This window comes from Xenopus laevis, chromosome 3S (assembly GCF_017654675.1).
Source record: "Xenopus laevis strain J_2021 chromosome 3S, Xenopus_laevis_v10.1, whole genome shotgun sequence".
In the NCBI taxonomy this organism is placed as follows: domain Eukaryota; kingdom Metazoa; phylum Chordata; class Amphibia; order Anura; family Pipidae; genus Xenopus; species Xenopus laevis.
The window spans coordinates 120,505,449-120,529,959 of NC_054376.1; the positions used below are offsets into that span (position 1 = coordinate 120,505,449).

Here is a 24,511-nt window from a genome sequence, read left to right on the forward strand (position 1 = left end):
AAGACTTGTTCTGACTTCTATGCAGCTGTCCTTCTCTTCAAGCCTCATGACTCCACACACAGCTGTCCTTTAGCGTCCTCCTCCTCCCTCCGCCACCGTTACAAACTAGGGTGCAAACCCTACTGGTTTAATTTTTTCTGGCCTCTGTGCTTCAGTGGCTGCAACCAAAAAAACTGGGCAAACAATGTCTACAAGGTCAACGTATGGCAAAAAATGACTATTTTCAGCATTTATATGGCATATTTTTTCTGGCAACTGTGCTTCAGTGGCTGCGTCCAAAAAAATGCATATTTTCTGCATTTATATTGCATAATTTTTCTGGCCTCTGTGCTTCAGTGGCTGCAACCAAAAAAACTGGGCAAACAATGTCTACAAGGTCAACGTATGGCAAAAAATGACTATTTTCAGCATTTATATGGCATATTTTTTCTGGCAACTGTGCTTCAGTGGCTGCGTCCAAAAAAATGCATATTTTCTGCATTTATATGGCATAATTTTTCTGGCCTCTGTGCTTCAGTGGCTGCAACCAAAAAAATGCATATTTTCAGCATTTATATGGCATAATTTTTCTGGCCTCTGTGCTTCAGTGGCTGCAACCAAAAAAATTTATATTTTCAGCATTTATATGGCATAATTTTTCTGGCCTCTGTGCTTCAGTGGCTGCAACCAAAAAAATGCATATTTTCAGCATTTATATGGCATAATTTTTCTGGCAACTGTGCTTCAGTGGCTGCGACCAAAAAAATGACTATTTTCAGCATTTATATGGCATATTTTTTCTGGCCTCTGTGCTTCAGTGGCTGCGGCCAAAAAAACTGGGCAAACAATGCCTACAAGGTCAACGACGTTGACCTTGTAGGCATTGTTTGCCCAGTTTTTTTGGCCGCAGCCACTGAAGCACAGAGGCCAGAAAAAATATGCCATATAAATGCTGAAAATAGTCATTTTTTGCCATACGTTGACTCAACGTATATGGCAAAAAATGACTATTTTCAGCATTTATATGGCATAATTTTTCTGGCCTCTGTGCTTCAGTGGCTGCAACCAAAAAAATGCATATTTTCAGCATTTATATGGCATAATTTTTCTGGCAACTGTGCTTCAGTGGCTGCGACCAAAAAAATGACTATTTTCAGCATTTTATATGCATATTTTTTCTGGCCTCTGTGCTTCAGTGGCTGCGGCCAAAAAAACTGGGCAAACAATGCCTACAAGGTCAACGACGTTGACCTTGTAGGCATTGTTTGCCCAGTTTTTTTGGCCGCAGCCACTGAAGCACAGAGGCCAGAAAAAATATGCCATATAAATGCTGAAAATAGTCATTTTTTGCCATACGTTGACTCAACGTATATGGCAAAAAATGACTATTTTCAGCATTTATATGGCATATTTTTTCTGGCAACTGTGCTTCAGTGGCTGCGACCAAAAAAACTGGGCAAACAATGCCTACAAGGTCAACGTATGGCAAAAAATGACTATTTTCAGCATTTATATGGCATATTTTTTCTGGCAACTGTGCTTCAGTGGCTGCAACCAAAAAAACTGGGCAAACAATGTCTACAAGGTCAACGTATGGCGAAAAATTACTATTTTCAGCATTTATATGGCATATTTTTTCTGGCAACTGTGCTTCAGTGGCTGCGTCCAAAAAAACTGGGCAAACAATGCCTACAAGGTCAACGTATGGCAGTTGTTTAAAGAGAACAGTAGATTACTAGCCAGCAAAGCTACCTAAGCTAAAATGTCCCTCAAATCCCTGCAGACTTCTGTCCCTCCAATACAGAGCAGTATCAAGCAGATTACTAGCCAGCAAACTTACTATCATCTGTCCCTGAAATCACTAACAGCTCTCCCCCTACACTATCTCTTCCAAGCACACACAGGCAGATTTTTCAGATACATTTTTGCCCTTGATCCCCCTCTGGCATGCCACTGTCCAGGTCGTTGCACCCTTTAAACAACTTTAAAATCATTTTTCTGGCCAGAAATGTCTTTTCTAGATGTTAAAGTTCGCCTTCCCATTGAAGTCTATGGGGTTCGCGAACGGTTCGCGAACCGCTCGCGTTTTTGCGCAAGTTCGCGAATATGTTCGCGAACTTTTTTTCCGACGTTCGCTACATCCCTAGTGGCAAAGGAAATGAATAGGAAGCAAGGGCAGAAATCATGTGCGCTTCTTTCGCGGTGGGGTGACCACCATCAGAGCAGGGGTTGCAAAGAAATTCAAACAACAGCACAGCAGGCCCTATGTATTCAATTGGCAGATGGAGCTCCCAGCCAGCACTTAATCCTCCTGGTATTGCTAGAACCTTTGCTTGCAGAAGAGCAGTCGCCATGTATACTTGTTCGAGTCTTATATTGCACAGAAGCAGCAGGGAAAAAGACGTCCCTGGGTGGGCTCGAACCACCAACCTTTCGGTTAACAGCCGAACGCGCTAACCGATTGCGCCACAGAGACAACGCTTGCCACCGGCCACCAGGTGTCGCATTAACCGCGTGGAAACGCCAGAGTTTTCCATCTTCAGGCATTTGTCTGGTCTAAACATGGAACCATATATTAGTCACCGAGGATTGCCACTACAAATGAGGCCTCTAAAAGCCTCTTTGTATTCTTAGCGTCTTTGGATTCCAGAGAGCCGGAAGGAAGAGGACTTCTGGTGCCCCTTCGCTCCCTTGTATCGGAAACCCAAGCTGTATGTTAGAAGTAAGCTATCGACGTCTTGTTTTTTTCAGATGGTAGAGCGTGCTACCTAGACATTCCCCCTCTATACTTAACTCCGCCAGTGTCCGCAAACATTATTTGAAGGGAAACATTCTGCTCCAAAATACGTGACCTGCACGTTAAAGCAGCGGCCTTAAAGACCCGCCGGTGGAGATGCTGGGGATTGAACCCAAGACCTCATACATGCAAAGCATGTGCTCTACCACTGAGCTACACCCCCACCGCCGGTGTTTGAGCCCCGTTTTGCTTATGGCCTCAAACATGAGAACAATCTCTGCGGCAAACTCTTCAAAAGAGCCGGGGAAGCCTAAGTCATTATGATCCATCTATCTGTCAGAAGCAGACGGCAGAGGCGCTTATGAAGGCTGGCCTCCACCCTCACAACGGCTGGCTTTCGCAGTCAGGATGGCCGAGCGGTCTAAGGCGCTGCGTTCAGGTCGCAGTCTCCCCTGGAGGCGTGGGTTCGAATCCCACTTCTGACACAGAACTTCTTTGCTGCCAAACACAAATCTGGACTTTCAGACCAATTGAATTCCTTACAATAAAAGAGGAGACTTGCGCTTTCCCGTCCATCGATCCAAGTGCGACTCCTTTTGCGATATTGCCGTTCCTCCCAGATAACGGATACCGTTGTAAATTCGGGCGAGCCTTCGTAATTCCTGGTGCCCAAATGTGAATTTCCAAGAATGGTTAAAACAAACCCTTACCCCCCCCCCTCTACCGCATGCTTCCTGTGGCCTAACGGAAAGGCCATTAAAAGCGGCGGAGGAACGAGCGACGCAGTTCCCGGATAGCTCAGTCGGTAGAGCATCAGACTTTTAATCTGAGGGTCCAGGGTTCAAGTCCCTGTTCGGGCGACGCGGCCTTCTCTGAAGTGACGTGTAAAGCCTTAAGTTAGGTTGAAAATAAACACACGTCCGTCAAGTTTAACCTTTTAACACTTTTTCACCTGCCTAACTGCCAGTGTGTTCCGGGAAGCTTTTCCCAAGGGACACCCCAGGAAATCAGAAACCGCAGGCATGCTTCCGAGTGCCTTTTTGCTCTTCTGGAAGTTGAAGGGTTAACATGCCTACGTGCCGACCCTTGTAGGCCTCTGTGCTTGTTTTTCTGTACGACGCTGTACTGTCTCTTTCTTCTTAGACAACCTTGCATAAGTATCATCATGTACTAAAAACAATATTATCAGCTTGCCTCAGACAAAATATCTTAGCTAACGCGAATGCACATATTTGTCTCTCTTCTCCATCCTGAAGGATATACCTATTACAGACATATACTTTGCTAATAACTATGCTGATACGTCACTATATTGGCAGGGACGCTTCTATAATGAGGCCGCCTGAGAATCTCGCCTCAGGCGGCAAAATGTCGGTTAGTTGAAGGGGCGGCATTTGGACTGCTGTGCTGGCTGGCCTGGCGTGCTGTGAAGTTAGAAAAAATTTAAATGTGCGCTGCGTGTAATGCGCCTGCACCGGCGACTTTCACCTTGTCATGTCAGTTGACAGTTGTTCCATCCCCTCTTCTACTGCTGCTGACGGGCGGCTGCCTCAGTGCCGCCCTTAACTCCTCCTATGATGTGCCTGTGCGGAGTGCGGAGACGGAGTCAGGCCAGTGCGCATGCGTCACGTGACGTTGTTACGTGCTGGCGCTGCGCTCCGCTGCCTGCTCCCTGTCCCTGCTCACGTGACGCCGGTGACGTCACTATCTCCAGGGTCGCTGGCTGGGTCGCTGGCTTTTGGAGTTTCGACTGCAGGCTGCAGCAGTGCCTGGATTTGTTTTTGGACTAGTGCCTGGGGCGGCTGGCTGGCTGTTGCTGCATCTGTCTAGGGCCTGAGTTTGTTCACAAGAAGTACCAGGTACTGTACTGACTGTACTTACAGAAAAGTTAATAACAAATATTTGTAATAAATAATAGTTGTACTACCCCTGTCTGTTCCACTCCCACTGTGTGTGTGTCATAAAAAAGTCAAGGCTTAAGTTAAAAAAAAGTATAGAAAAGTTAAAAAATAAAAAAAAAATTAGATTTAAAAAAAAAAAAAAAAGATGTATGTTCCCTGGTTAATACATAAAGACGAAATTCAACGTTTTTGTGGAAATTAAGGGGGAAATTTACTAAAAGGCAAAGTGGCTAACGCTAGTGAAAATTCGCCAGCATAATGTAATTTTTGCACTTTGCCTATTTAACGGGTGCTGGCGTAAATTCGCCAGGTGAAGTTGCGCTCTGAAAAAGTGACGTAACTACGCTAATTTGCAGATTTTACTGAACGTTACCTCTTGAGCCAGACTTGACTTCGCCAGCTCAGACCAGGCGACGTTTACATTTTTTGGGGGTACCCTCCTTCCCTCCTACATTTCCTAACATGGCACAGGGGCGTGGCACAGGGGCGTGGCACAGGGGGCGCATTGCCATACTTTCGCCTCAGGCAGCAGAAAGGCCAGAATCACCCCTGTATATTGGGACGTCTTTACTTATAACCTATATAAGCCTATGTTTGACCTTCAATAAACGGAACTTGTTATTCTGACCCACTCGTTGGTGTTTCTTTGTGCAAGTTTCCCGGATCCGGAATACGAGGCATTGTTGGACAGCTAGAATCCAAAGTTCCAGTGGCAGTCGGTTCGTTGTCCCCTTCAGTCTGGTGTCAGAAGCTGTAAATAGCAAGCGGCACGGACAGGTAAGAGAACATCTGTCTTATAGACGATATTTTTCTTACCATCTTAATGCTGTATTCTTAAGCTTAAAGGGGAGACAAAAGAAATCCCTGACGAGGGATTCAAAAAAAAAAACAAGGAAATCCCTGACGGGGGATTCCAAAGGAGTTTTAGGTAAACTCCCGGTTTCACAAGTTTTAGGATCCCGGTTCATATATTATTACTCCTGGAACGGATTTCTGCTGTAACGTCACTGCCTTGTATTCAACTGCATGTTGTCTGTGTCTGTGTTTTACTGTTTGTATGTTATGACAATGTTTAAAGGTTAAGGCATATTTTTTGTTGTGTATAATACATGTAGAACGATCGCTATATTAAGGAATACCTCTGTGAGTTGACAAGGTTTTGTTGGGACCCTCGATCCCAAGACAGCTCGTAAATTGTTTTGATTTATTGCGATCGCTTTACTCTATTTCTTTTTGACGTCTTGCTTGTGCCCAGTAGTAGATGTTTCAATATCCACTACTGCTTGTTTTGCGTCTATTTCTAATTTAACTAGTTTCCAATTCACCTTTTTTCCTCAAAGAAATGTGACTTTTCAGTATATTGTGGATACTCATTCATCCCATATTTGGAACCAACCTGATAATAGTAATAATATCTCGATACCTTTAAGTCACACCCTTGTGATCACTAATCATACTCCGATTATTAATCGTACTTGGTTTATTATAGCGGTGACTTGTCTTAATCAAACTATTGTCGAGCATCCTAAACACCATAATTATTCTATTATACCTAGACCTCCCACTTGTGTTAACACTACTATTATCAAAAAAGGCTATACATGTTATTCTTAATATCTCTACTCCACCTGTTACCTTTTGTCATGCAATTTCACGCAAGCGGCGCGCATGGTATGACACCCTTTTAGGTGGCACAGGCACAGCTATGGGAGTCCTTAATGGAGTAGACATGGAAATTTTACGTAATAAGCTTTCAACCACTGCCTCTCACCTTAAAACAGCCTTCCATGTTACTGCCCAATGGGCCCCTACTGTTGTAAATTCACAAATTACTCAGCTAACACTAGATAAACAAATGCTTACATATTTAGGTAATCTTACCTATGCTATCACTAATTTTACATTAGGGTCCTCTGATTGGTCTATGTGTGCTATTCGCTACTTATGGATGTCACAACAGAGATTAGAACTAGAGAACATGCTTCTTATTCCTAAATTCACAAAGCTTTCTAAGTTACTTTCATGGGGATCCTCTGATTGGATAGATTACTCCCTACTAATTCTTATTGTATTGAACATATTAATTCATCTGTGTCTTATTTCACCTGTCAAACCTCTTTCACTTGGTATAAGGTTCTTCCAGATGATGTCTCTTTAGCATGTAATTTACGGTTCTTCCTTTTCCTCATTATAATGGCTTAGTTCAAAACCTTACATGGTGGACTCCTACATTTATCGGTGACTATGTCTTACCTCACAGTAATACTACCTTCTCTTTATCACATTGTTCTTCAACTAATTTTGGGTTTGTCTGTCGTCATTCCAGTCCTGTTTATGAACCTTGCTTACTGCACAGAGATTTAAATATTTGCAATTGGCATATATATCCTAGTGATTACAGTATTATGATTGAAATAGCACCTCAATATGTATGTTTTGCTACTAATCTCCCGACAGGCATTCCTTATGTTGATGATTCCTTACCTTTTGCTGGTTGTCTTTCTAATTTAACTATTCTTCAATGGGGTAATTTATCTTATTATTTCTCTCCTATACCATCTATTTATCATTCTATGCAGTACAACATCAAACATCTACCTTTATCTGCCTATCAGTTACCTACTACAGTTGTTCGCTCTCTCCTTCAAACAAACACTGAAACTATTGCTACTTTTCGTAAACATTTACACCAATTACATGATACTGCTGTGAAGACCGTTGCTACTAAAAGTGAAATTATTTCTTTAGGTTCACAACTTCAACAAGATCTACAGCATCATTGGTATGATGTCTTCACTGGTTGGTCACCTACTGGTTCTGCTATCATGCATTCTATTTTTTATCCTCTTGTTATTGTTACTATCATTCTTGTTCTTCTTGTTATTTTCAATTTATATCTTTCCTGTTCTTTTAGGAAGCGTATCCGATCTATGATACGTACTTCAGAAAACTCTCAGTTAAAGAAAATACATTCTCATATGTCTTTTTCACATTAGATGATCATGTTATGATCAAAGAGGGGGTTGAAGGGTTAACATGCCTACGTGCCGACCCTTGTAGGCCTCTGTGCTTGTTTTTCTGTACGACGCTGTACTGTCTCTTTCTTCTTAGACAACCTTGCATAAGTATCATCATGTACTAAAAACAATATTATCAGCTTGCCTCAGACAAAATATCTTAGCTAACGCGAATGCACATATTTGTCTCTCTTCTCCATCCTGAAGGATATACCTATTACAGACATATACTTTGCTAATAACTATGCTGATACGTCACTATATTGGGACGTCTTTACTTATAACCTATATAAGCCTATGTTTGACCTTCAATAAACGGAACTTGTTATTCTGACCCACTCGTTGGTGTTTCTTTGTGCAAGTTTCCCGGATCCGGAATACGAGGCATTGTTGGACAGCTAGAATCCAAAGTTCCAGTGGCAGTCGGTTCGTTGTCCCCTTCAGAAGTGAGGTCGGTCCCATTGGTTCCCAAAAGCGGCCCGGGAGGAAGATCTTTCTCAGTCGGAGCCCTGCTTAGCAGGGCCGATCTTCCGTATAGCGCCTTTGCCAACGTGTGGCTACATTCGTGTCCCAGAGCCTACTTAAATTGGTCCCAAAAGCCACCGACGGCTCCGCGGCCCCACCTGCCGAAACCCGGGATCGAACCAGGGACCTTTAGATCTTCAGTCTAACGCTCTCCCAAATGAGCTATTTCGGCATCTGGTTCGGCACCGGGTGCGCCACCCTGTAGCAGCTGAACAATTGAAGTCCACCAAGTCACGGGCGATGGGTGCCCCACCGGCCTTCGATAGCTCAGCTGGTAGAGCGGAGGACTGTAGGTGTGATCGAGCAATCCTTAGGTCGCTGGTTCGATTCCGGCTCGAAGGACGCTTTGTTTTTCCAATGCGAGCCTAAGAAGGAGATGAGTGGCATTTCAGGAAAGCTCTTTCTGCACCATGTGGCTGAGGACGAATGCTGAGGACACCACACCCCGTCAAGCGCTAAGCGCGATTAGACGCTTCCTTCTTTCTGGTCCATTATCCAACCACGACACCACATGAGCCACTCACGTGCCTCCCAACAAATGGATACTATTGCAGGTTGGGCCACCTTTCATTACGACTAACAAGAATGGTGACAACCAATGGCACCCCCCCCACACACACACGCACACACCACACTGTTGAGGGCACCACACTTCGAGGGTGTAGCTTCTGCCCTCTAAAAGGAGACACTATGCATCCGATTCTTTGCAGTCAGTCAATTGCAGGGACCTTTCTTGTCCCTTTGCTACCTTATGTTGGAAACATTAGCTGCATGTCTTAGAAGCAACGTAAAGGAAGAGAATCACACAAAGGACGGCAATCAGCAGAGTGGCGCAGCGGAAGCGTGCTGGGCCCATAACCCAGAGGTCGATGGATCGAAACCATCCTCTGCTAAAACTTTTTGCCAGGCAGAAGAAGAAAAAAAAAACACAATGTGGGGGTCTATGTCCATTGTCAAGAACGAAGAAGGGAGAGTTTTGAGTCAAATGGGTTTGCGGCCGTAGGATGCATTTCTCAAAAAAATGTGTTATTCCCCAAGGATTGCCTCCACAAATGAGGCCTCTAATTTTAGCTACTTAAGACATAAGGGAAGATGTATTTTTCCGGCGAGGCAGCCACCCCCCCTCGCCTCCGAAGGCTGACAGGACATAAACCATGTTGGGAAAAGTTATTGCCCACCCCCACCCCCATACAATGCACAGCGCAGCCAGAATACCTGCGCGTGCCAGCTGTGATTAGCAGAGTGGCGCAGCGGAAGCGTGCTGGGCCCATAACCCAGAGGTCGATGGATCGAAACCATTCTCTGCTATATTTTTTTTTGGGGGGGGGGCAGGCGGGGAAAAACAAAACGCCCACGAAAACTGGGTTTAAATCTAGTGATGGGCGAATCTGTCGCGTTTCGCTTCGCCGAATAATTCGCGAATTTTCAGCGAAATTCGCGAAACGGCGAAAAATTCGCGAAACGAGTCGCGCGGCCCGATTTTGTCGCGCGTCAAAATATTTTGTCGCGGACGCAAGTAAGTGTTTTAACGCGCGACGTTATTTTGACGCGCAGTGCAATTTGATGAAGCCCATCTTCTATGGGTGTTTTGTTTGTATAACCTTTTTTCATCTTTGGGCCTACAAATAAAAATTTTCCCCTTAGTTTCAAGCTTTGTAGTCTGTGATGATAAATGCTTTGTGTCTGAATGTGCTGAATTGGATTGGACTCCATGGGAAGACCAATACACATGCGTGTTTCACTTAGTATACTGCTACACACATGCCCTGCATTGTTAGAGGACTCCTATCTTGAAAAAATGGCTCCCATTTTGCAAGTTTCTTAAACTTTTAACGTTTGTGGATTTTTTCACATTACCTCTGGTCAACTGGTAATGGTATCTACTACTACTCTATATCTCCGTTTAACCAAAAAGTACCATCTGTACTTCATATATCTAATAGTAGATTACTAACACAAGTACAACTAATAAATCTGAACAGATAGTATCTGGATGCTTTGTATCTCAGATAAAAATGAATAAACCATATGTTTATGTGAATGAACCTTATATTTACATCATGTTATTGTAATGATTCTGAAATACTATGTAATGTAATTTTAATGACTACGAATAAGAATAGTCATCGTTGTGTTATTAGAATCCAAACAATTCCAAGTATCATGTGAGTATTAGTTTAGTCAAATGAAAAATGAACTCAAAATATAGAGATATAAAAATTTTTTTAATTTACAACATAGCACAACGGTGCTGCAAGATTAAATAAATAAATTAAAGTGGAGGAGGAGGAGGAGGAGGAACTACCCTCTGCCCGGACTCAACCATGTCCCTGAGCTCTCCAGCTCCTGCCGCATGGCATTAACTTGGTGGACCAGGTGACCAGGAGCTCAGTCTGGTCGTAGTAGGCATGGCTCTGTCTGAGTGCCTACACTGAGCCCCTGGTCGTCCGCTGGTCGTGCCGCCTGGTGAGGTGGTGGTGCCGCCTGGTGAGGTGGTGGTGCCGCCTGGACAGGTGGCAGTGCTGCCTGGTCAGGTGGTGGAGGCAGTGCTGCCTCATCAGGTGGAGGCGGTGCTGCCCTCATCAGGTGGAGGCGGTGCTGCCTGGTCAGGTGGTGGTGGTGGTGGTGGTGGGACATTATCCCCATCATCATCAGGATCATCTTGGATCCATTCAGCTGGCAATGAATAAATTTCAGTTTGAGTAACGCAGGCAATTGCATTTGTACAGTATAAATTATACAGGATAAGGTGTTCATGTTGTAACTACAGGAAAATTAACTTTATTGTAGTTAAGAAGGGAAACCTATTTTTTCCGTTTAAATAAATCTACCTTTATGTGAAGTAAAATTCTTATTAGCCTTGTCACAGGCCTAAACAAATACACATTTGCTCCAAAATACCAAAATAAATAGGAATCAAGTGCAGGGCAAGAATTACATAGTAGGCACCCCTAGGCCCACTGCATTCGTCGCCCCTGTCCCCTCCCCTTTATCGGGGCAAATTTTTATCATCTGGACAGGAGCAATGGGGATTGCTGCATGGGAAACTATTGTATCTCCTGTGCATCCCCAGTTTTTCTGAACCAATATGGTGTGGTTGGGCAGCATGCCGCCACCCTAAAATCTTCCAGCCCTAGGCCCGGGCCTTGGTGACCTTTCCACAGATCCGAGCCTGATCAAGTGGCTTTATTGTAGTTAAGAAGGGAAACCTATTTTTTCCGTTTAAATAAATCTACCTTTATGTGAAGTAAAATTCTTATTAGCCTTGTCACAGGCCTAAACAAATACACATTTGCTCCAAAATACCAAAATAAATGGGAATCAAGTGGCTTTATTGTAGTTAAGAAGGGAAACTCATGTATTGCATTTAAATAAATCTATTATAATCTGTTTAAATAATCTCCATTTGACAGCTCATTTACTTGTTATTTAACTTGTCTGCAATTATGTCAGTCAGTCAAAGTCAACTGTTCCAATCCTAATTACAGTATTCACTTAAATACATTTTGCTGTAAAATAGCAAATCATTATAAGATGTTTTCTTTTTAAATAACTCTACCTTCCACCTCCACGCGCAGCTCATCTACAAATGCGCTGTGGCGTCTTTGAGATCGCTCCAGATCCTCCTGGAGCTCCCGCAAACATAAGCGCAGGCGGTACTCCCTCCGCAGCCTCGGCGCCTCAGCCGTTCCATTATGCTCCTTCGGAGCGCCTGGATTCCTCTCACTCCAGGAGGGATATTGTCGTATCCCTCCTGGTGCAGGTACCTGACGAAGTACCTTAGCTGGTCCCTGTTCATCATGCCAGGTCCTGCCATTTTCAAACTGCACTCCTACCAATGTAAGCACGGGCGGGGCTATTTATAGTGGTGACGCCCATTTTTGACGCGCGTCACATGACGCGTGGCGCCGCCGACGCGCGTCACATGACGCGTCTGCGCGCGCACGACGCGCGTCACATGACGCGCGCCGCGCATGCGCAAACACAGTTTTGATATGGCGCGCGGCGACGAACCTCGTCGCCCCGGCGACGAACCTCGTTCGCGACGGCGACGAATTGATAAATTGACTACACTCAATACATTGATTTTTTAAAATAAATTATGATATTAAGTCACACCTATTATTTGGCAAATCTAGGCACTATTAGATAAGTATAACATTTATTTCTCCCCTCAGCAATCCTATACAATCTGATTTTAAATTTAAGAGAATGGAAATTATGAATGAGAAGAGGCCTAAAAATGTAAAAAGTAGGCAATGACATAGACCCAAATACATTTGTAGCCCTGAAAACATTTATTTATTTTTTTTGCTTTTTTTTTTTTAGTTGCGAGGGGGTCCCAAAAAAAAAAAAAAAAAAAACCCCCTTTTAATTGGAAAAAACCACATTTTAAAAAGCTGCAAAGGAGTCTGAACTATAGAAGAAAGGGCAAATAAGTAAAACCAAATTAAAGTTTGCCTTAGAAATTTGCCATACTATTCTATACTAAAGTTACCTTAAAGGTTGAACCACCCTTTAAGGGCTTTGCAACTGGATTCTATGAATACGTTGTGTAAAGGTTTGGAAACAAAGGATTTGGGCGGTTTGTTCTCTTTGGAAGTTGTATGGAACCATTCTAGAGCGGAGGACTGTTAGGTGTGAATCGAGCAATCCTTAAGTCGCTGGTCGGATTCCGGCTCGAAGGACGCTTTGTTTCCATGCGAGCCTAAGAAGGAGATGAGTGGCATTTCAGGAAAGCTTCTTTTCTTCACCATGTGGCTGAGGACGAATGCTGAGGACACCACACCCCTTCAAAGCGCTAAGCGCGATTAGACGAATTCTTCTTTTCTGGCCCATTATCCAACCACGGACACCACATGAGCATCACGTGCCTGCCCAACAAATGGATGACTATTGCAGGTTGGGCCACCTTTCATTACGACTTACAAGAATGGTGACAACCAAATGGCACCCCCCACACACACACGCACACCACGCACTGTGAGGGGCACCACACTTCGAGGGTGTTAGCTTCTCTTCCCTCTAAAAGAACACTATGGCATCGATTCTTGCAGTCAGTCAATTGCAGGGGACCTTTCTTGTCCCCTTGCTACTTTATGGTTGTGAAACATTGCTGCATGTCTGTAGAAGCAACGTAAAGGAGAGAAGTCACCCAAAAGGACGGCAATCAGCAGACAGTGGCGCAGCGGTAAGCGTGCTGGGCCCATTAACCAGACGGTCGATGGATCGAACATCCTCTGCTAAAACTTTTTGCCAGGCAGCAGAAGCAAAAAAAAAAAAAACCACAATGGTGGGGTCTATGTCCCATTGGTCAAGAACGAAGAAAGGGTGAGAGTTTTGAGTCAAAATGGGTTTGCGGCCGTTAGGATGCATTTCTCCAAAAAAATGGTTATTCCCAAGGATTCTCCACAAATGAGCCTCATATTTTTAGCTACTTAAGACATTAAGGGGAAGATGTATTTTTCCGCGGCGAGGCAGCCACCCCCCTGCCTCCGAAAGGCTGACAGGGGACATAAACCAGTGGGAAAAGTTATTGCCACCCCCACCCCGCATACAATTGCACAGCGCAGCAGGAATACCTGCGCGGCCAGCTGCGATTAGCAGAGTGGACGCAGCGGAAACGTATGTGGGCCCATAACCCCAGAGGTCGATGGATCGAAAACCAATTCTCTGCTAGGATTTTTTTTTTTTTTTGGAGGGGGGCATCAGGCCAGGAAAAAAAAAAACGCCCTTCGAACTGGGTTTTAAATCCTGTTGTCTAGAGCAAATGAAGGAGGTTTTCAGTCAAAAAGGGTGCATGCCTTCTTGATTTCTAGGACACAGATTGTCAATGGCTTTGAAAGACACCATTATGAAGTTGGCAAGGGAATGCAATAGGAAGCAAGGGCAGAAATCATGTGCGCTTCTTTCTGCGGGTGGGTTGACGGGCCATCAGAGCAGGGGTTGCGAAATGAAATTCAAACAACAGCACAGCAGGCCCCATGTATTCACATTGGAGATGGAGCTCCCCAGCAGCAACTTAATCCTCCTTGGTATTGCCTAGAACCTTGCTTGCAGAAGAAACAGTTCGCCATGTTATACTGGTTCGAGGTCTTGGATTGCACAGAAGGCAGCAGGGAAAAGACGTCCCAATTGGGTGGGCTCGAACACCAACCTTTCAGGTTAACAGCCGAAACGCGCTAACCGAATTGCTCGCCACAGAGACGACCGCTTGCCACGGCCCACCAGGGGTGTCGCCTTTAATGCGCGTGGGAAACGCCAGGAGTTCATCTTCAGGCATTTGGTCTGTTAAACATGAGAACCATATATTAGTCACCGAGGATTTGCCACTACAAATGAGGCCTCTAAAGCCTCTTTCGTTTCTATAGCGTCTTTGATTCCAGATAGCCGGAAAGGGAGCAGGACTTCTGTTGCCCCTGCGCTCCCTTGTATCGGAACCCAAGCTGTATCTTTAGAAGTTAAGCTATCGACGATCTTTTTTTTTTCAGTGGTAGAGCCGTTGGCTTACTGACATGTCCCCCTCTATACTTGAACGCCGCCAGGTCCGCAAACATTATTTGAAGGGAACATTTCTCGCTCCCAAAATACGTGACCTGCACGGTTAAAGCAGCGGCCTTTTAAAGACCCGCGGTGGAGATGCTGGGGATTGAACCCAAGACCTCATACATGCAAAAAGGGGGGGGGGCCCCCATGGCCGCTCTACCACTGAGTACACCCCCACCGGCCGGCGTTTGAGCCGTTTTGTTTATGCCTCAAACATGAGCACAATCTCTGCGGCTCACTCTTCAAAGAGCCGGGGAAGCCTAAGTCATTATGATCCATCTATCTGATCGAAGCAGACGGCGAGCGTATATGAAGGCGGCCTCCACCTCACAACGGCTGGCTTGCACAGTCAGGAATGGCCCCGAGCGGCTCTAAGCGCGCGCGTTCAGGTCGCGATCTCCCTGGAGGCGTGGGTTCGAATCCCACTTTCTGACCGGAACTTCTGTTGCTTTGCCAAACACGAATCTGGACTTTCGACCAAATTATTCGCTTACAATCAAGAGGAGACTTGCGCTCCGTCCATCGAGTTCCAAGCGCGACTCCTTTTGCGATTATTGCCGTTCCTCCCAGATAACGGATACGTTGTAAAATTCGGCGCGCCTTCGTAATTCCTCGGTGCCAAATGTGAATTTCCAAGAATGTTAAACAAAACCCTATACCCCCCCCTCTACCGCATGCTTCTGTGCGCCTAACGGAAAGCGCCATTAAAAGCGGCGAGAACGAGCGGACGATTGCCCGGATAGCTCAGTCAGGTAGAGCATCAGACTTTTAATCTGATGGTCCAGGGTTTCAAGTCCCTGTCCGGGCGACGCGGCTTTTGAAAGTTGACGTGTAAAGCCTTCAGTTAGGTGTGAAAAATAAACCAACACGTCCGTCAAGTCTTAACCTTTTTAACTCTTTTTCACCTGCCTAACTGCAGTGTGTCGGGAGCTTTTCCCAAGGACACCCCAGGGAATCAGAAACCGCAGCATGCTTCGAGTGCCTTTTTGCTCTTTGGTAAAGTGAAGGTCGGTTCCCATTGGTTCCCAAAAGGCGGCCGGAGAAGATCTTTCTCCCAGTTCGGGAGCCTGCTTACAAGGGCCGATCTTCCGTTATATCGCCTTCGCCAACGTGTGGCTACTTCGGTCCAGAGCACTTTAAATTGTCCCAAAGCCACCGACGGCTCCGGCCGTCCCCAACCTGCGAAACCCGGGTCGAACAGGGCGACCTTTAGATCTTCAGTCTAACGCTCTCCCAAACTGAGCTATCTGGGCACCGGGTGCGCCCCCGTTGTAGCAGGCTGAACAATTGAAGTGTCCACAAGTCACGGGCGATGGGTGCCCACCGGGCCTTCGATAGCTTCAGCTGGTGGAGCGGAGGGGACTGTAGGTATCGAGCAATCCTTAAGGCGCTGGTTCGATTCCGGGCCTCGAAGGGACGCTTTGTTTTTCCAATGCGAGCCTAAGAAGAGATGAGTTGGCATTTCAGGAAGCTCTTTCTGCACCATGTGTCTGGGACGAATGCTAGGACACCCACCCGTCAAAGCGCTAAGCGCGATTAGACGCGTCTTCTTTTTTCTGGCCCTATTACCAACCACGGACACCACATGAAGCCACTCACGTGCCTACCCAACAAATGGATTACTATTTCGAGGTTTGGGCCACCTTTTCATTACGACTTACAAGAATTGGTGACAACCCAATGGCACACCCCCCCCCAACACACGGCACACACGCACTGTTGAGGGCACACACTTCGAGGGTGTAGCTTCTGCCCTCTAAAAGGAGACATATGCATCCGAATTCTTTGCAGTTCATTCAATTGCAGGGACCTTTTCTTGTCCCTTTTGCTACCTTATGTTGGGAAACATTAGCTGCACTGTCTTAGAAGCAACGTAGGAAAGAGAATCACCCAAAAGGACGGCCATCGCAAGAGTGGCGAGCGAAGCGTGCTGGGCCCATAACAGAGGGCGATGATCGAAACCATCTCTGCTAAAACTTTTTGCCAGGCCAGAAAGAAGAAAAAAAAAAAAAAAACCACAATGTGGGGTCTATGTCCATTGTCAAGAACGAAGAAGGAGAGTTTTGAGTCAAATGGGTTTGCGGTCCGTTAGGATTGCATTTCTCAAAAAGAATGTGTATCCCCAAGGAATTGCTCCACAAATTTGAGGCCTCAATTTTGCTTACTTAAAGACAGTAAGGGAAGTGTATTATTCCGGCGAGGGCAGCCACTCCCCCCTCGCCTCCGAAGGCTGACAGGACATTAAACCATGTTGTGGAAAAGTTATGCCCACCCCACCCCATACAATGCACAGCGCAGCAAGAATACCTGCGGCGTGCCAGCTGCGATTAGCCAGAGTGGCGAGCGGGAAGCGTGCTGGGCCCATATACCCAGAGGTCGATGGATCGAAAAAACCCATCTCGCTAGATTTTTTTTTTTTTTGGCTGAGGGGGGAGCCAGGAAAAAAAAAAACGCCCTCGGAAAACTGGGTTTAATCCTTTGTCTAGAGCCAAAATGAAGGAGGTTTTCAGTCAAAGGGTGGCAAGGCCCTGATTTCTAGCGAACAGATTGTCATGCTTTGAAAGACACCATTATGAAGTGGAAAGGAATGAATAGGAAGCAAGGCAGAAATCATTGCGCTCTTTCGCGGGTGGGGTGACCGCCATCAGAGCAGGGGTTGCAAAGAAAATTCAAACACAGGCACAGCAGGCCCATGTATTCAATTGGCAGATGGAGCTCCAGCCAGGCAACTAATCTCCTGCGTATTGTAGAACCTTTGCTTGGAGAACAGCTCGCCATGTATACTTGTTCGAGTCTTGGATTGCACAGAGCAGCAGGAAAAAGACGTCCCTGGGTGGGCATCGAACCACCAAACCTTCGGTTGTAACAGCGAACGCGCTAAACCGATTGCGCCACAGAGACGACGCTTGCCACCGGCCACCAGGTGGTCGCCTTAAGCGCGTGGAAACGCCAGAGTTTTCCATCTTCAGGCATTTGTCTGCTCTAAACATGGAACCATATATTAGTCACCGAGGATTGCCACTACAAATGAGGCCTCTAAAAGCCTCTTTGTATTCTTAGCGTCTTTGGATTCCAGAGAGCCGGAAGGGAGAGGACTTCTGTTGCCCCTTCGCTCCCTTGTATCGGAAACCCAAGCTGTATCTTAGAAGTAAGCTATCGACGTCTTTTTTTTTTCAGATGGTAGAGCGTGCTACCTAGACATTCCCCCTCTATACTTAACGCCGCCAGTGTCCGCAAACATTATTTGAAGGGAAACATTCTGCTCCAAAATACGTGACCTGCACGTTAAAGCAGCGGCCTTAAAGACCCGCCGGTGGAGATGCTGGGGATTGAACCCAAGACCTCATTACATGCAAAGCATGCGCTCTACCACTGAGCTACACCCCACCGCCGGCGTTTGAGCCCCGTTTTGCTTATGGCCTCAAACATGAGCACAATCTCTGCGGGCTCACTCTTCAAAAGAGCCGGGGAAGCCTAAGTCATTATGATCCATCTATCTGTCAGAAGCAGACGGCAGAGGCGCTTATGAAGGCTGGCCTCCACCCTCACAACGGCTGGCTTTCACAGTCAGGATGGCCGAGCGGTCTAAGGCGCTGCGTTCAGGTCGCAGTCTCCCCTGGAGGCGTGGGTTCGAATCCCACTTCTGACACGGAACTTCTTTGCTGCCAAACACGAATCTGGACTTTCAGACCAAATGAATTCCTTACAATCAAAGAGGAGACTTGCGCTTTCCCGTCCATCGATCCAAGCGCGACTCCTTTTGCGATATTGCCGTTCCTCCCAGATAACGGATACCGTTGTAAATTCGGGCGAGCCTTCGTAATTCCTGGTGCCCAAATGTGAATTTCCAAGAATGGTTAAAACAAACCCTTACCCCCCCCCTCTACCGCATGCTTCCTGTGGCCTAACGGAAAGGCCATTAAAAGCGGCGGAGGAACGAGCGACGCAGTGCCCGGATAGCTCAGTCGGTAGAGCATCAGACTTTTAATCTGAGGGTCCAGGGTTCAAGTCCCTGTTCGGGCGACGCGGCCTTCTCTGAAGTGACGTGTAAAGCCTTCAGTTAGGTTGAAAATAAACACACGTCCGTCAAGTTTAACCTTTTAACTCTTTTTCACCTGCCTAACTGCCAGTGTGTTCCGGGAAGCTTTTCCCAAGGGACACCCCAGGAAATCAGAAACCGCAGGCATGCTTCCGAGTGCCTTTTTGCTCTTCTGGAAGTGAGGTCGGTCCCATTGGTTCCCAAAAAGCGGCCCGGGAGGAAGATCTTTCTCAGTCGGAGCCCTGCTTAGCAGGGCCGATCTTCCGTATAGCGCCTTCGCCAACGTGTGGCTACATTCGTGTCCCAGAGCCTACTTAAATTGGTCCCAAAGGCCACCGAAGGCTCCGCGGCCCCACCTGCCGAAACCCGGGATCGAACCAGGGACCTTTAGATCTTCAGTCTAACGCTCTCCCAACTGAGCTATTTCGGCACCGGGTGCGCCACCCTGTAGCAGCTGAACAATTGAAGTCCACCAAGTCACGGGCGATGGGTGCCCCACCGGCCTTCGATAGCTCAGCTGGTAGAGCGGAGGACTGTAGGTGTGATCGAGCAATCCTTAGGTCGCTGGTTCGATTCCGGCTCGAAGGACGCTTTGTTTTCCAATGCGAGCCTAAGAAGGAGATGAGTGGCATTTCAGGAAAGCTCTTTCTGCACCATGTGGCTGAGGACGAATGCTGAGGACACCACACCCCGTCAAGCGCTAAGCGCGATTAGACGCTTCCTTCTTTTCTGGCCCATTATCCAACCACGACACCACATGAGCCACTCACGTGCCTCCCAACAAATGGATACTATTGCAGGTTTGGGCCACCTTTCATTACGACTAACAAGAATGGTGACAACCAATGGCACCCCCCACACACACACACGCACACACGCACTGTTGAGGGCACCACACTTCGAGGGTGTAGCTTCTGCCCTCTAAAAGGAGACACTATGCATCCGATTCTTTGCAGTCAGTCAATTGCAGGGACCTTTCTTGTCCCTTTGCTACCTTATGTTGGAAACATTAGCTGCATGTCTTAGAAGCAACGTAAAGGAAGAGAATCACCCAAAGGACGGCAATCAGCAGAGTGGCGCAGCGGAAGCGTGCTGGGCCCATAACCCAGAGGTCGATGGATCGAAACCATCCTCTGCTAAAACTTTTTGCCAGGCAGAAGAAGAAAAAAAAAAACCCACAATGTGGGGTCTATGTCCATTGTCAAGAACGAAGAAGGGAGAGTTTTGAGTCAAATGGGTTTGCGGCCGTAGGATGCATTTCTCAAAAAAATGTGTTATTCCCCAAGGATTGCCTCCACAAATGAGGCCTCTAATTTTAGCTACTTAAGACATAAGGGAAGATGTATTTTTCCGGCGAGGCAGCCACCCCCCTCGCCTCCGAAGGCTGACAGGACATAAACCATGTTGGGAAAAGTTATTGCCCACCCCCACCCCCATACAATGCACAGCGCAGCAAGAATACCTGCGCGTGCCAGCTGCGATTAGCAGAGTGGCGCAGCGGAAGCGTGCTGGGCCCATAACCCAGAGGTCGATGGATCGAAACCATTCTCTGCTAGATTTTTTTTTTTTGGGAGGGGGGCAGGCCGGGAAAAAAAAAAACGCCCTCGAAACTGGGTTTAAATCCTTTGTCTAGAGCAAATGAAGGAGGTTTTCAGTCAAAGGGTGGCAGGCCTCTTGATTTCTAGCGACACAGATTGTCAATGCTTTGAAAGACACCATTATGAAGTGGCAAAGGAAATGAATAGGAAGCAAGGGCAGAAATCATGTGCGCTTCTTTCGCGGTGGGGTGACCGCCATCAGAGCAGGGGTTGCAAAGAAATTCAAACAACAGCACAGCAGGCCCCATGTATTCAATTGGCAGATGGAGCTCCCAGCCAGCACTTAATCCTCCTGGTATTGCTAGAACCTTTGCTTGCAGAAGAACAGTCGCCATGTATACTTGTTCGAGTCTTGGATTGCACAGAAGCAGCAGGGAAAAAGACGTCCCTGGGTGGGCTCGAACCACCAACCTTTCGGTTAACAGCCGAACGCGCTAACCGATTGCGCCACAGAGACGACGCTTGCCACCGCCACCAGGTGTCGCCTTAAGCGCGTGGAAACGCCAGAGTTTTCCATCTTCAGGCATTTGTCTGCTCTAAACATGGAACCATATATTAGTCACCGAGGATTGCCACTACAAATGAGGCCTCTAAAAGCCTCTTTGTATTCTTAGCGTCTTTGGATTCCAGAGAGCCGGAAGGGAGAGGACTTCTGTTGCCCCTTCGCTCCCTTGTATCGGAAACCCAAGCTGTATCTTAGAAGTAAGCTATCGACGTCTTTTTTTTTCAGATGGTAGAGCGTGCTACCTAGACATTCCCCCTCTATACTTAACGCCGCCAGTGTCCGCAAACATTATTTGAAGGGAAACATTCTGCTCCAAAATACGTGACCTGCACGTTAAAGCAGCGGCCTTAAAGACCCGCCGGTGGAGATGCTGGGGATTGAACCCAAGACCTCATACATGCAAAGCATGCGCTCTACCACTGAGCTACACCCCCACCGCCGGCGTTTGAGCCCCGTTTTGCTTATGGCCTCAAACATGAGCACAATCTCTGCGGCTCACTCTTCAAAAGAGCCGGGGAAGCCTAAGTCATTATGATCCATCTATCTGTCAGAAGCAGACGGCAGAGGCGCTTATGAAGGCTGGCCTCCACCCTCACAACGGCTGGCTTTCACAGTCAGGATGGCCGAGCGGTCTAAGGCGCTGCGTTCAGGTCGCAGTCTCCCCTGGAGGCGTGGGTTCGAATCCCACTTCTGACACGGAACTTCTTTGCTGCCAAACACGAATCTGGACTTTCAGACCAAATGAATTCCTTACAATCAAAGAGGAGACTTGCGCTTTCCCGTCCATCGATCCAAGCGCGACTCCTTTTGCGATATTGCCGTTCCTCCCAGATAACGGATACCGTTGTAAATTCGGGCGAGCCTTCGTAATTCCTGGTGCCCAAATGTGAATTTCCAAGAATGGTTAAAACAAACCCTTACCCCCCCCCTCTACCGCATGCTTCCTGTGGCCTAACGGAAAGGCCATTAAAAGCGGCGGAGGAACGAGCGACGCAGTGCCCGGATAGCTCAGTCGGTAGAGCATCAGACTTTTAATCTGAGGGTCCAGGGTTCAAGTCCCTGTTCGGGCGACGCGGCCTTCTCTGAAGTGACGTGTAAAGCCTTCAGTTAGGTTGAAAATAAACACACGTCCGTCAAGTTTAACCTTTTAACTCTTTTTCACCTGCCTAACTGCCAGTGTGTTCCGGGAAGCTTTTCCCAAGGGACACCCCAGGAAATCAGAAACCGCAGGCATGCTTCCGAGTGCCTTTTTGCTCTTCTGGAAGTGAGGTCGGTCCCATTGGTTCCCAAAAGCGGCCCGGGAGGAAGATCTTTCTCAGTCGGAGCCCTGCTTAGCAGGGCCGATCTTCCGTATAGCGCCTTCGCCAACGTGTGGCTACATTCGTGTCCCAGAGCCTACTTAAATTGGTCCCAAAGCCACCGACGGCTCCGAGGCCCCACCTGCCGAAACCCGGGATCGAACCAGGGACCTTTAGATCTTCAGTCTAACGCTCTCCCAACTGAGCTATTTCGGCACCGGGTGCGCCACCCTGTAGCAGCTGAACAATTGAAGTCCACCAAGTCACGGGCGATGGGTGCCCCACCGGCCTTCGATAGCTCAGCTGGTAGAGCGGAGGACTGTAGGTGTGATCGAGCAATCCTTAGGTCGCTGGTTCGATTCCGGCTCGAAGGACGCTTTGTTTTCCAATGCGAGCCTAAGAAGGAGATGAGTGGCATTTCAGGAAAGCTCTTTCTGCACCATGTGGCTGAGGACGAATGCTGAGGACACCACACCCCGTCAAGCGCTAAGCGCGATTAGACGCTTCCTTCTTTTCTGGCCCATTATCCAACCACGACACCACATGAGCCACTCACGTGCCTCCCAACAAATGGATACTATTGCAGGTTTGGGCCACCTTTCATTACGACTAACAAGAATGGTGACAACCAATGGCACCCCCCACACACACACACGCACACACGCACTGTTGAGGGCACCACACTTCGAGGGTGTAGCTTCTGCCCTCTAAAAGGAGACACTATGCATCCGATTCTTTGCAGTCAGTCAATTGCAGGGACCTTTCTTGTCCCTTTGCTACCTTATGTTGGAAACATTAGCTGCATGTCTTAGAAGCAACGTAAAGGAAGAGAATCACCCAAAGGACGGCAATCAGCAGAGTGGCGCAGCGGAAGCGTGCTGGGCCCATAACCCAGAGGTCGATGGATCGAAACCATCCTCTGCTAAAACTTTTTGCCAGGCAGAAGAAGAAAAAAAAAACCCACAATGTGGGGTCTATGTCCATTGTCAAGAACGAAGAAGGGAGAGTTTTGAGTCAAATGGGTTTGCGGCCGTAGGATGCATTTCTCAAAAAAATGTGTTATTCCCCAAGGATTGCCTCCACAAATGAGGCCTCTAATTTTAGCTACTTAAGACATAAGGGAAGATGTATTTTTCCGGCGAGGCAGCCACCCCCCTCGCCTCCGAAGGCTGACAGGACATAAACCATGTTGGGAAAAGTTATTGCCCACCCCCACCCCCATACAATGCACAGCGCAGCAAGAATACCTGCGCGTGCCAGCTGCGATTAGCAGAGTGGCGCAGCGGAAGCGTGCTGGGCCCATAACCCAGAGGTCGATGGATCGAAACCATTCTCTGCTAGATTTTTTTTTTTGGGAGGGGGGCAGGCCGGGAAAAAAAAAAACGCCCTCGAAACTGGGTTTAAATCCTTTGTCTAGAGCAAATGAAGGAGGTTTTCAGTCAAAGGGTGGCAGGCCTCTTGATTTCTAGCGACACAGATTGTCAATGCTTTGAAAGACACCATTATGAAGTGGCAAAGGAAATGAATAGGAAGCAAGGGCAGAAATCATGTGCGCTTCTTTCGCGGTGGGGTGACCGCCATCAGAGCAGGGGTTGCAAAGAAATTCAAACAACAGCACAGCAGGCCCCATGTATTCAATTGGCAGATGGAGCTCCCAGCCAGCACTTAATCCTCCTGGTATTGCTAGAACCTTTGCTTGCAGAAGAACAGTCGCCATGTATACTTGTTCGAGTCTTGGATTGCACAGAAGCAGCAGGGAAAAAGACGTCCCTGGGTGGGCTCGAACCACCAACCTTTCGGTTAACAGCCGAACGCGCTAACCGATTGCGCCACAGAGACGACGCTTGCCACCGGCCACCAGGTGTCGCCTTAAGCGCGTGGAAACGCCAGAGTTTTCCATCTTCAGGCATTTGTCTGCTCTAAACATGGAACCATATATTAGTCACCGAGGATTGCCACTACAAATGAGGCCTCTAAAAGCCTCTTTGTATTCTTAGCGTCTTTGGATTCCAGAGAGCCGGAAGGGAGAGGACTTCTGTTGCCCCTTCGCTCCCTTGTATCGGAAACCCAAGCTGTATGTTAGAAGTAAGCTATCGACGTCTTTTTTTTTCAGATGGTAGAGCGTGCTACCTAGACATTCCCCCTCTATACTTAACGCCGCCAGTGTCCGCAAACATTATTTGAAGGGAAACATTCTGCTCCAAAATACGTGACCTGCACGTTAAAGCAGCGGCCTTAAAGACCCGCCGGTGGAGATGCTGGGGATTGAACCCAAGACCTCATACATGCAAAGCATGCGCTCTACCACTGAGCTACACCCCCATCGCCGACGTTTGAGCCCCGTTTTGCTTATGGCCTCAAACATG

At 47.2% G+C, this 24,511-nt stretch overlaps 25 non-coding genes across 25 annotated transcripts; 16 read left to right on the top strand and 9 right to left on the bottom strand.

Moving 5' to 3' along the window:
• Nucleotides 1-2,381: 2,381 nt before the first annotated feature.
• On the bottom strand, nucleotides 2,382-2,455 carry trnan-guu. Its single transcript has one exon. It is a non-coding gene; the product is annotated as a tRNA-Asn (tRNA).
• A 412-nt stretch (nucleotides 2,456-2,867) lies between these two features.
• On the bottom strand, nucleotides 2,868-2,939 carry trnaa-ugc. Its single transcript has one exon. It is a non-coding gene; the product is annotated as a tRNA-Ala (tRNA).
• Nucleotides 2,940-3,118: 179 nt separating this feature from the next.
• trnal-cag lies at nucleotides 3,119-3,201 on the top strand. Its single transcript has one exon. It is a non-coding gene; the product is annotated as a tRNA-Leu (tRNA).
• Nucleotides 3,202-3,503: 302 nt separating this feature from the next.
• trnak-uuu lies at nucleotides 3,504-3,576 on the top strand. The gene has a single exon. It is a non-coding gene; the product is annotated as a tRNA-Lys (tRNA).
• Nucleotides 3,577-8,258: 4,682 nt separating this feature from the next.
• trnaf-gaa lies at nucleotides 8,259-8,331 on the bottom strand. Its single transcript has one exon. It is a non-coding gene; the product is annotated as a tRNA-Phe (tRNA).
• Nucleotides 8,332-8,415: 84 nt separating this feature from the next.
• trnay-gua lies at nucleotides 8,416-8,501 on the top strand. Its single transcript is given in 2 exon segments — nucleotides 8,416-8,452; nucleotides 8,466-8,501. It is a non-coding gene; the product is annotated as a tRNA-Tyr (tRNA).
• A 479-nt stretch (nucleotides 8,502-8,980) lies between these two features.
• trnam-cau lies at nucleotides 8,981-9,052 on the top strand. The gene has a single exon. It is a non-coding gene; the product is annotated as a tRNA-Met (tRNA).
• Nucleotides 9,053-9,395: 343 nt separating this feature from the next.
• Nucleotides 9,396-9,467, top strand: trnam-cau. Its single transcript has one exon. It is a non-coding gene; the product is annotated as a tRNA-Met (tRNA).
• Nucleotides 9,468-15,438: 5,971 nt separating this feature from the next.
• trnak-uuu lies at nucleotides 15,439-15,513 on the top strand. The gene has a single exon. It is a non-coding gene; the product is annotated as a tRNA-Lys (tRNA).
• A 2,758-nt stretch (nucleotides 15,514-18,271) lies between these two features.
• trnal-cag lies at nucleotides 18,272-18,354 on the top strand. Its single transcript has one exon. It is a non-coding gene; the product is annotated as a tRNA-Leu (tRNA).
• Nucleotides 18,355-18,655: 301 nt separating this feature from the next.
• On the top strand, nucleotides 18,656-18,728 carry trnak-uuu. The gene has a single exon. It is a non-coding gene; the product is annotated as a tRNA-Lys (tRNA).
• Nucleotides 18,729-19,101: 373 nt separating this feature from the next.
• On the bottom strand, nucleotides 19,102-19,174 carry trnaf-gaa. Its single transcript has one exon. It is a non-coding gene; the product is annotated as a tRNA-Phe (tRNA).
• Nucleotides 19,175-19,246: 72 nt separating this feature from the next.
• On the top strand, nucleotides 19,247-19,332 carry trnay-gua. The gene is given in 2 exon segments: nucleotides 19,247-19,283; nucleotides 19,297-19,332. It is a non-coding gene; the product is annotated as a tRNA-Tyr (tRNA).
• Nucleotides 19,333-19,811: 479 nt separating this feature from the next.
• On the top strand, nucleotides 19,812-19,883 carry trnam-cau. Its single transcript has one exon. It is a non-coding gene; the product is annotated as a tRNA-Met (tRNA).
• Nucleotides 19,884-20,227: 344 nt separating this feature from the next.
• trnam-cau lies at nucleotides 20,228-20,299 on the top strand. Its single transcript has one exon. It is a non-coding gene; the product is annotated as a tRNA-Met (tRNA).
• Nucleotides 20,300-20,725: 426 nt separating this feature from the next.
• trnan-guu lies at nucleotides 20,726-20,799 on the bottom strand. The gene has a single exon. It is a non-coding gene; the product is annotated as a tRNA-Asn (tRNA).
• A 410-nt stretch (nucleotides 20,800-21,209) lies between these two features.
• trnaa-ugc lies at nucleotides 21,210-21,281 on the bottom strand. Its single transcript has one exon. It is a non-coding gene; the product is annotated as a tRNA-Ala (tRNA).
• A 179-nt stretch (nucleotides 21,282-21,460) lies between these two features.
• On the top strand, nucleotides 21,461-21,543 carry trnal-cag. Its single transcript has one exon. It is a non-coding gene; the product is annotated as a tRNA-Leu (tRNA).
• Nucleotides 21,544-21,844: 301 nt separating this feature from the next.
• Nucleotides 21,845-21,917, top strand: trnak-uuu. Its single transcript has one exon. It is a non-coding gene; the product is annotated as a tRNA-Lys (tRNA).
• A 371-nt stretch (nucleotides 21,918-22,288) lies between these two features.
• On the bottom strand, nucleotides 22,289-22,361 carry trnaf-gaa. The gene has a single exon. It is a non-coding gene; the product is annotated as a tRNA-Phe (tRNA).
• Nucleotides 22,362-22,433: 72 nt separating this feature from the next.
• Nucleotides 22,434-22,519, top strand: trnay-gua. The gene is given in 2 exon segments: nucleotides 22,434-22,470; nucleotides 22,484-22,519. It is a non-coding gene; the product is annotated as a tRNA-Tyr (tRNA).
• Nucleotides 22,520-22,998: 479 nt separating this feature from the next.
• On the top strand, nucleotides 22,999-23,070 carry trnam-cau. Its single transcript has one exon. It is a non-coding gene; the product is annotated as a tRNA-Met (tRNA).
• Nucleotides 23,071-23,413: 343 nt separating this feature from the next.
• On the top strand, nucleotides 23,414-23,485 carry trnam-cau. The gene has a single exon. It is a non-coding gene; the product is annotated as a tRNA-Met (tRNA).
• Nucleotides 23,486-23,910: 425 nt separating this feature from the next.
• Nucleotides 23,911-23,984, bottom strand: trnan-guu. Its single transcript has one exon. It is a non-coding gene; the product is annotated as a tRNA-Asn (tRNA).
• Nucleotides 23,985-24,395: 411 nt separating this feature from the next.
• trnaa-ugc lies at nucleotides 24,396-24,467 on the bottom strand. Its single transcript has one exon. It is a non-coding gene; the product is annotated as a tRNA-Ala (tRNA).
• Between the last annotated feature and the right edge of the window lie 44 nt (nucleotides 24,468-24,511).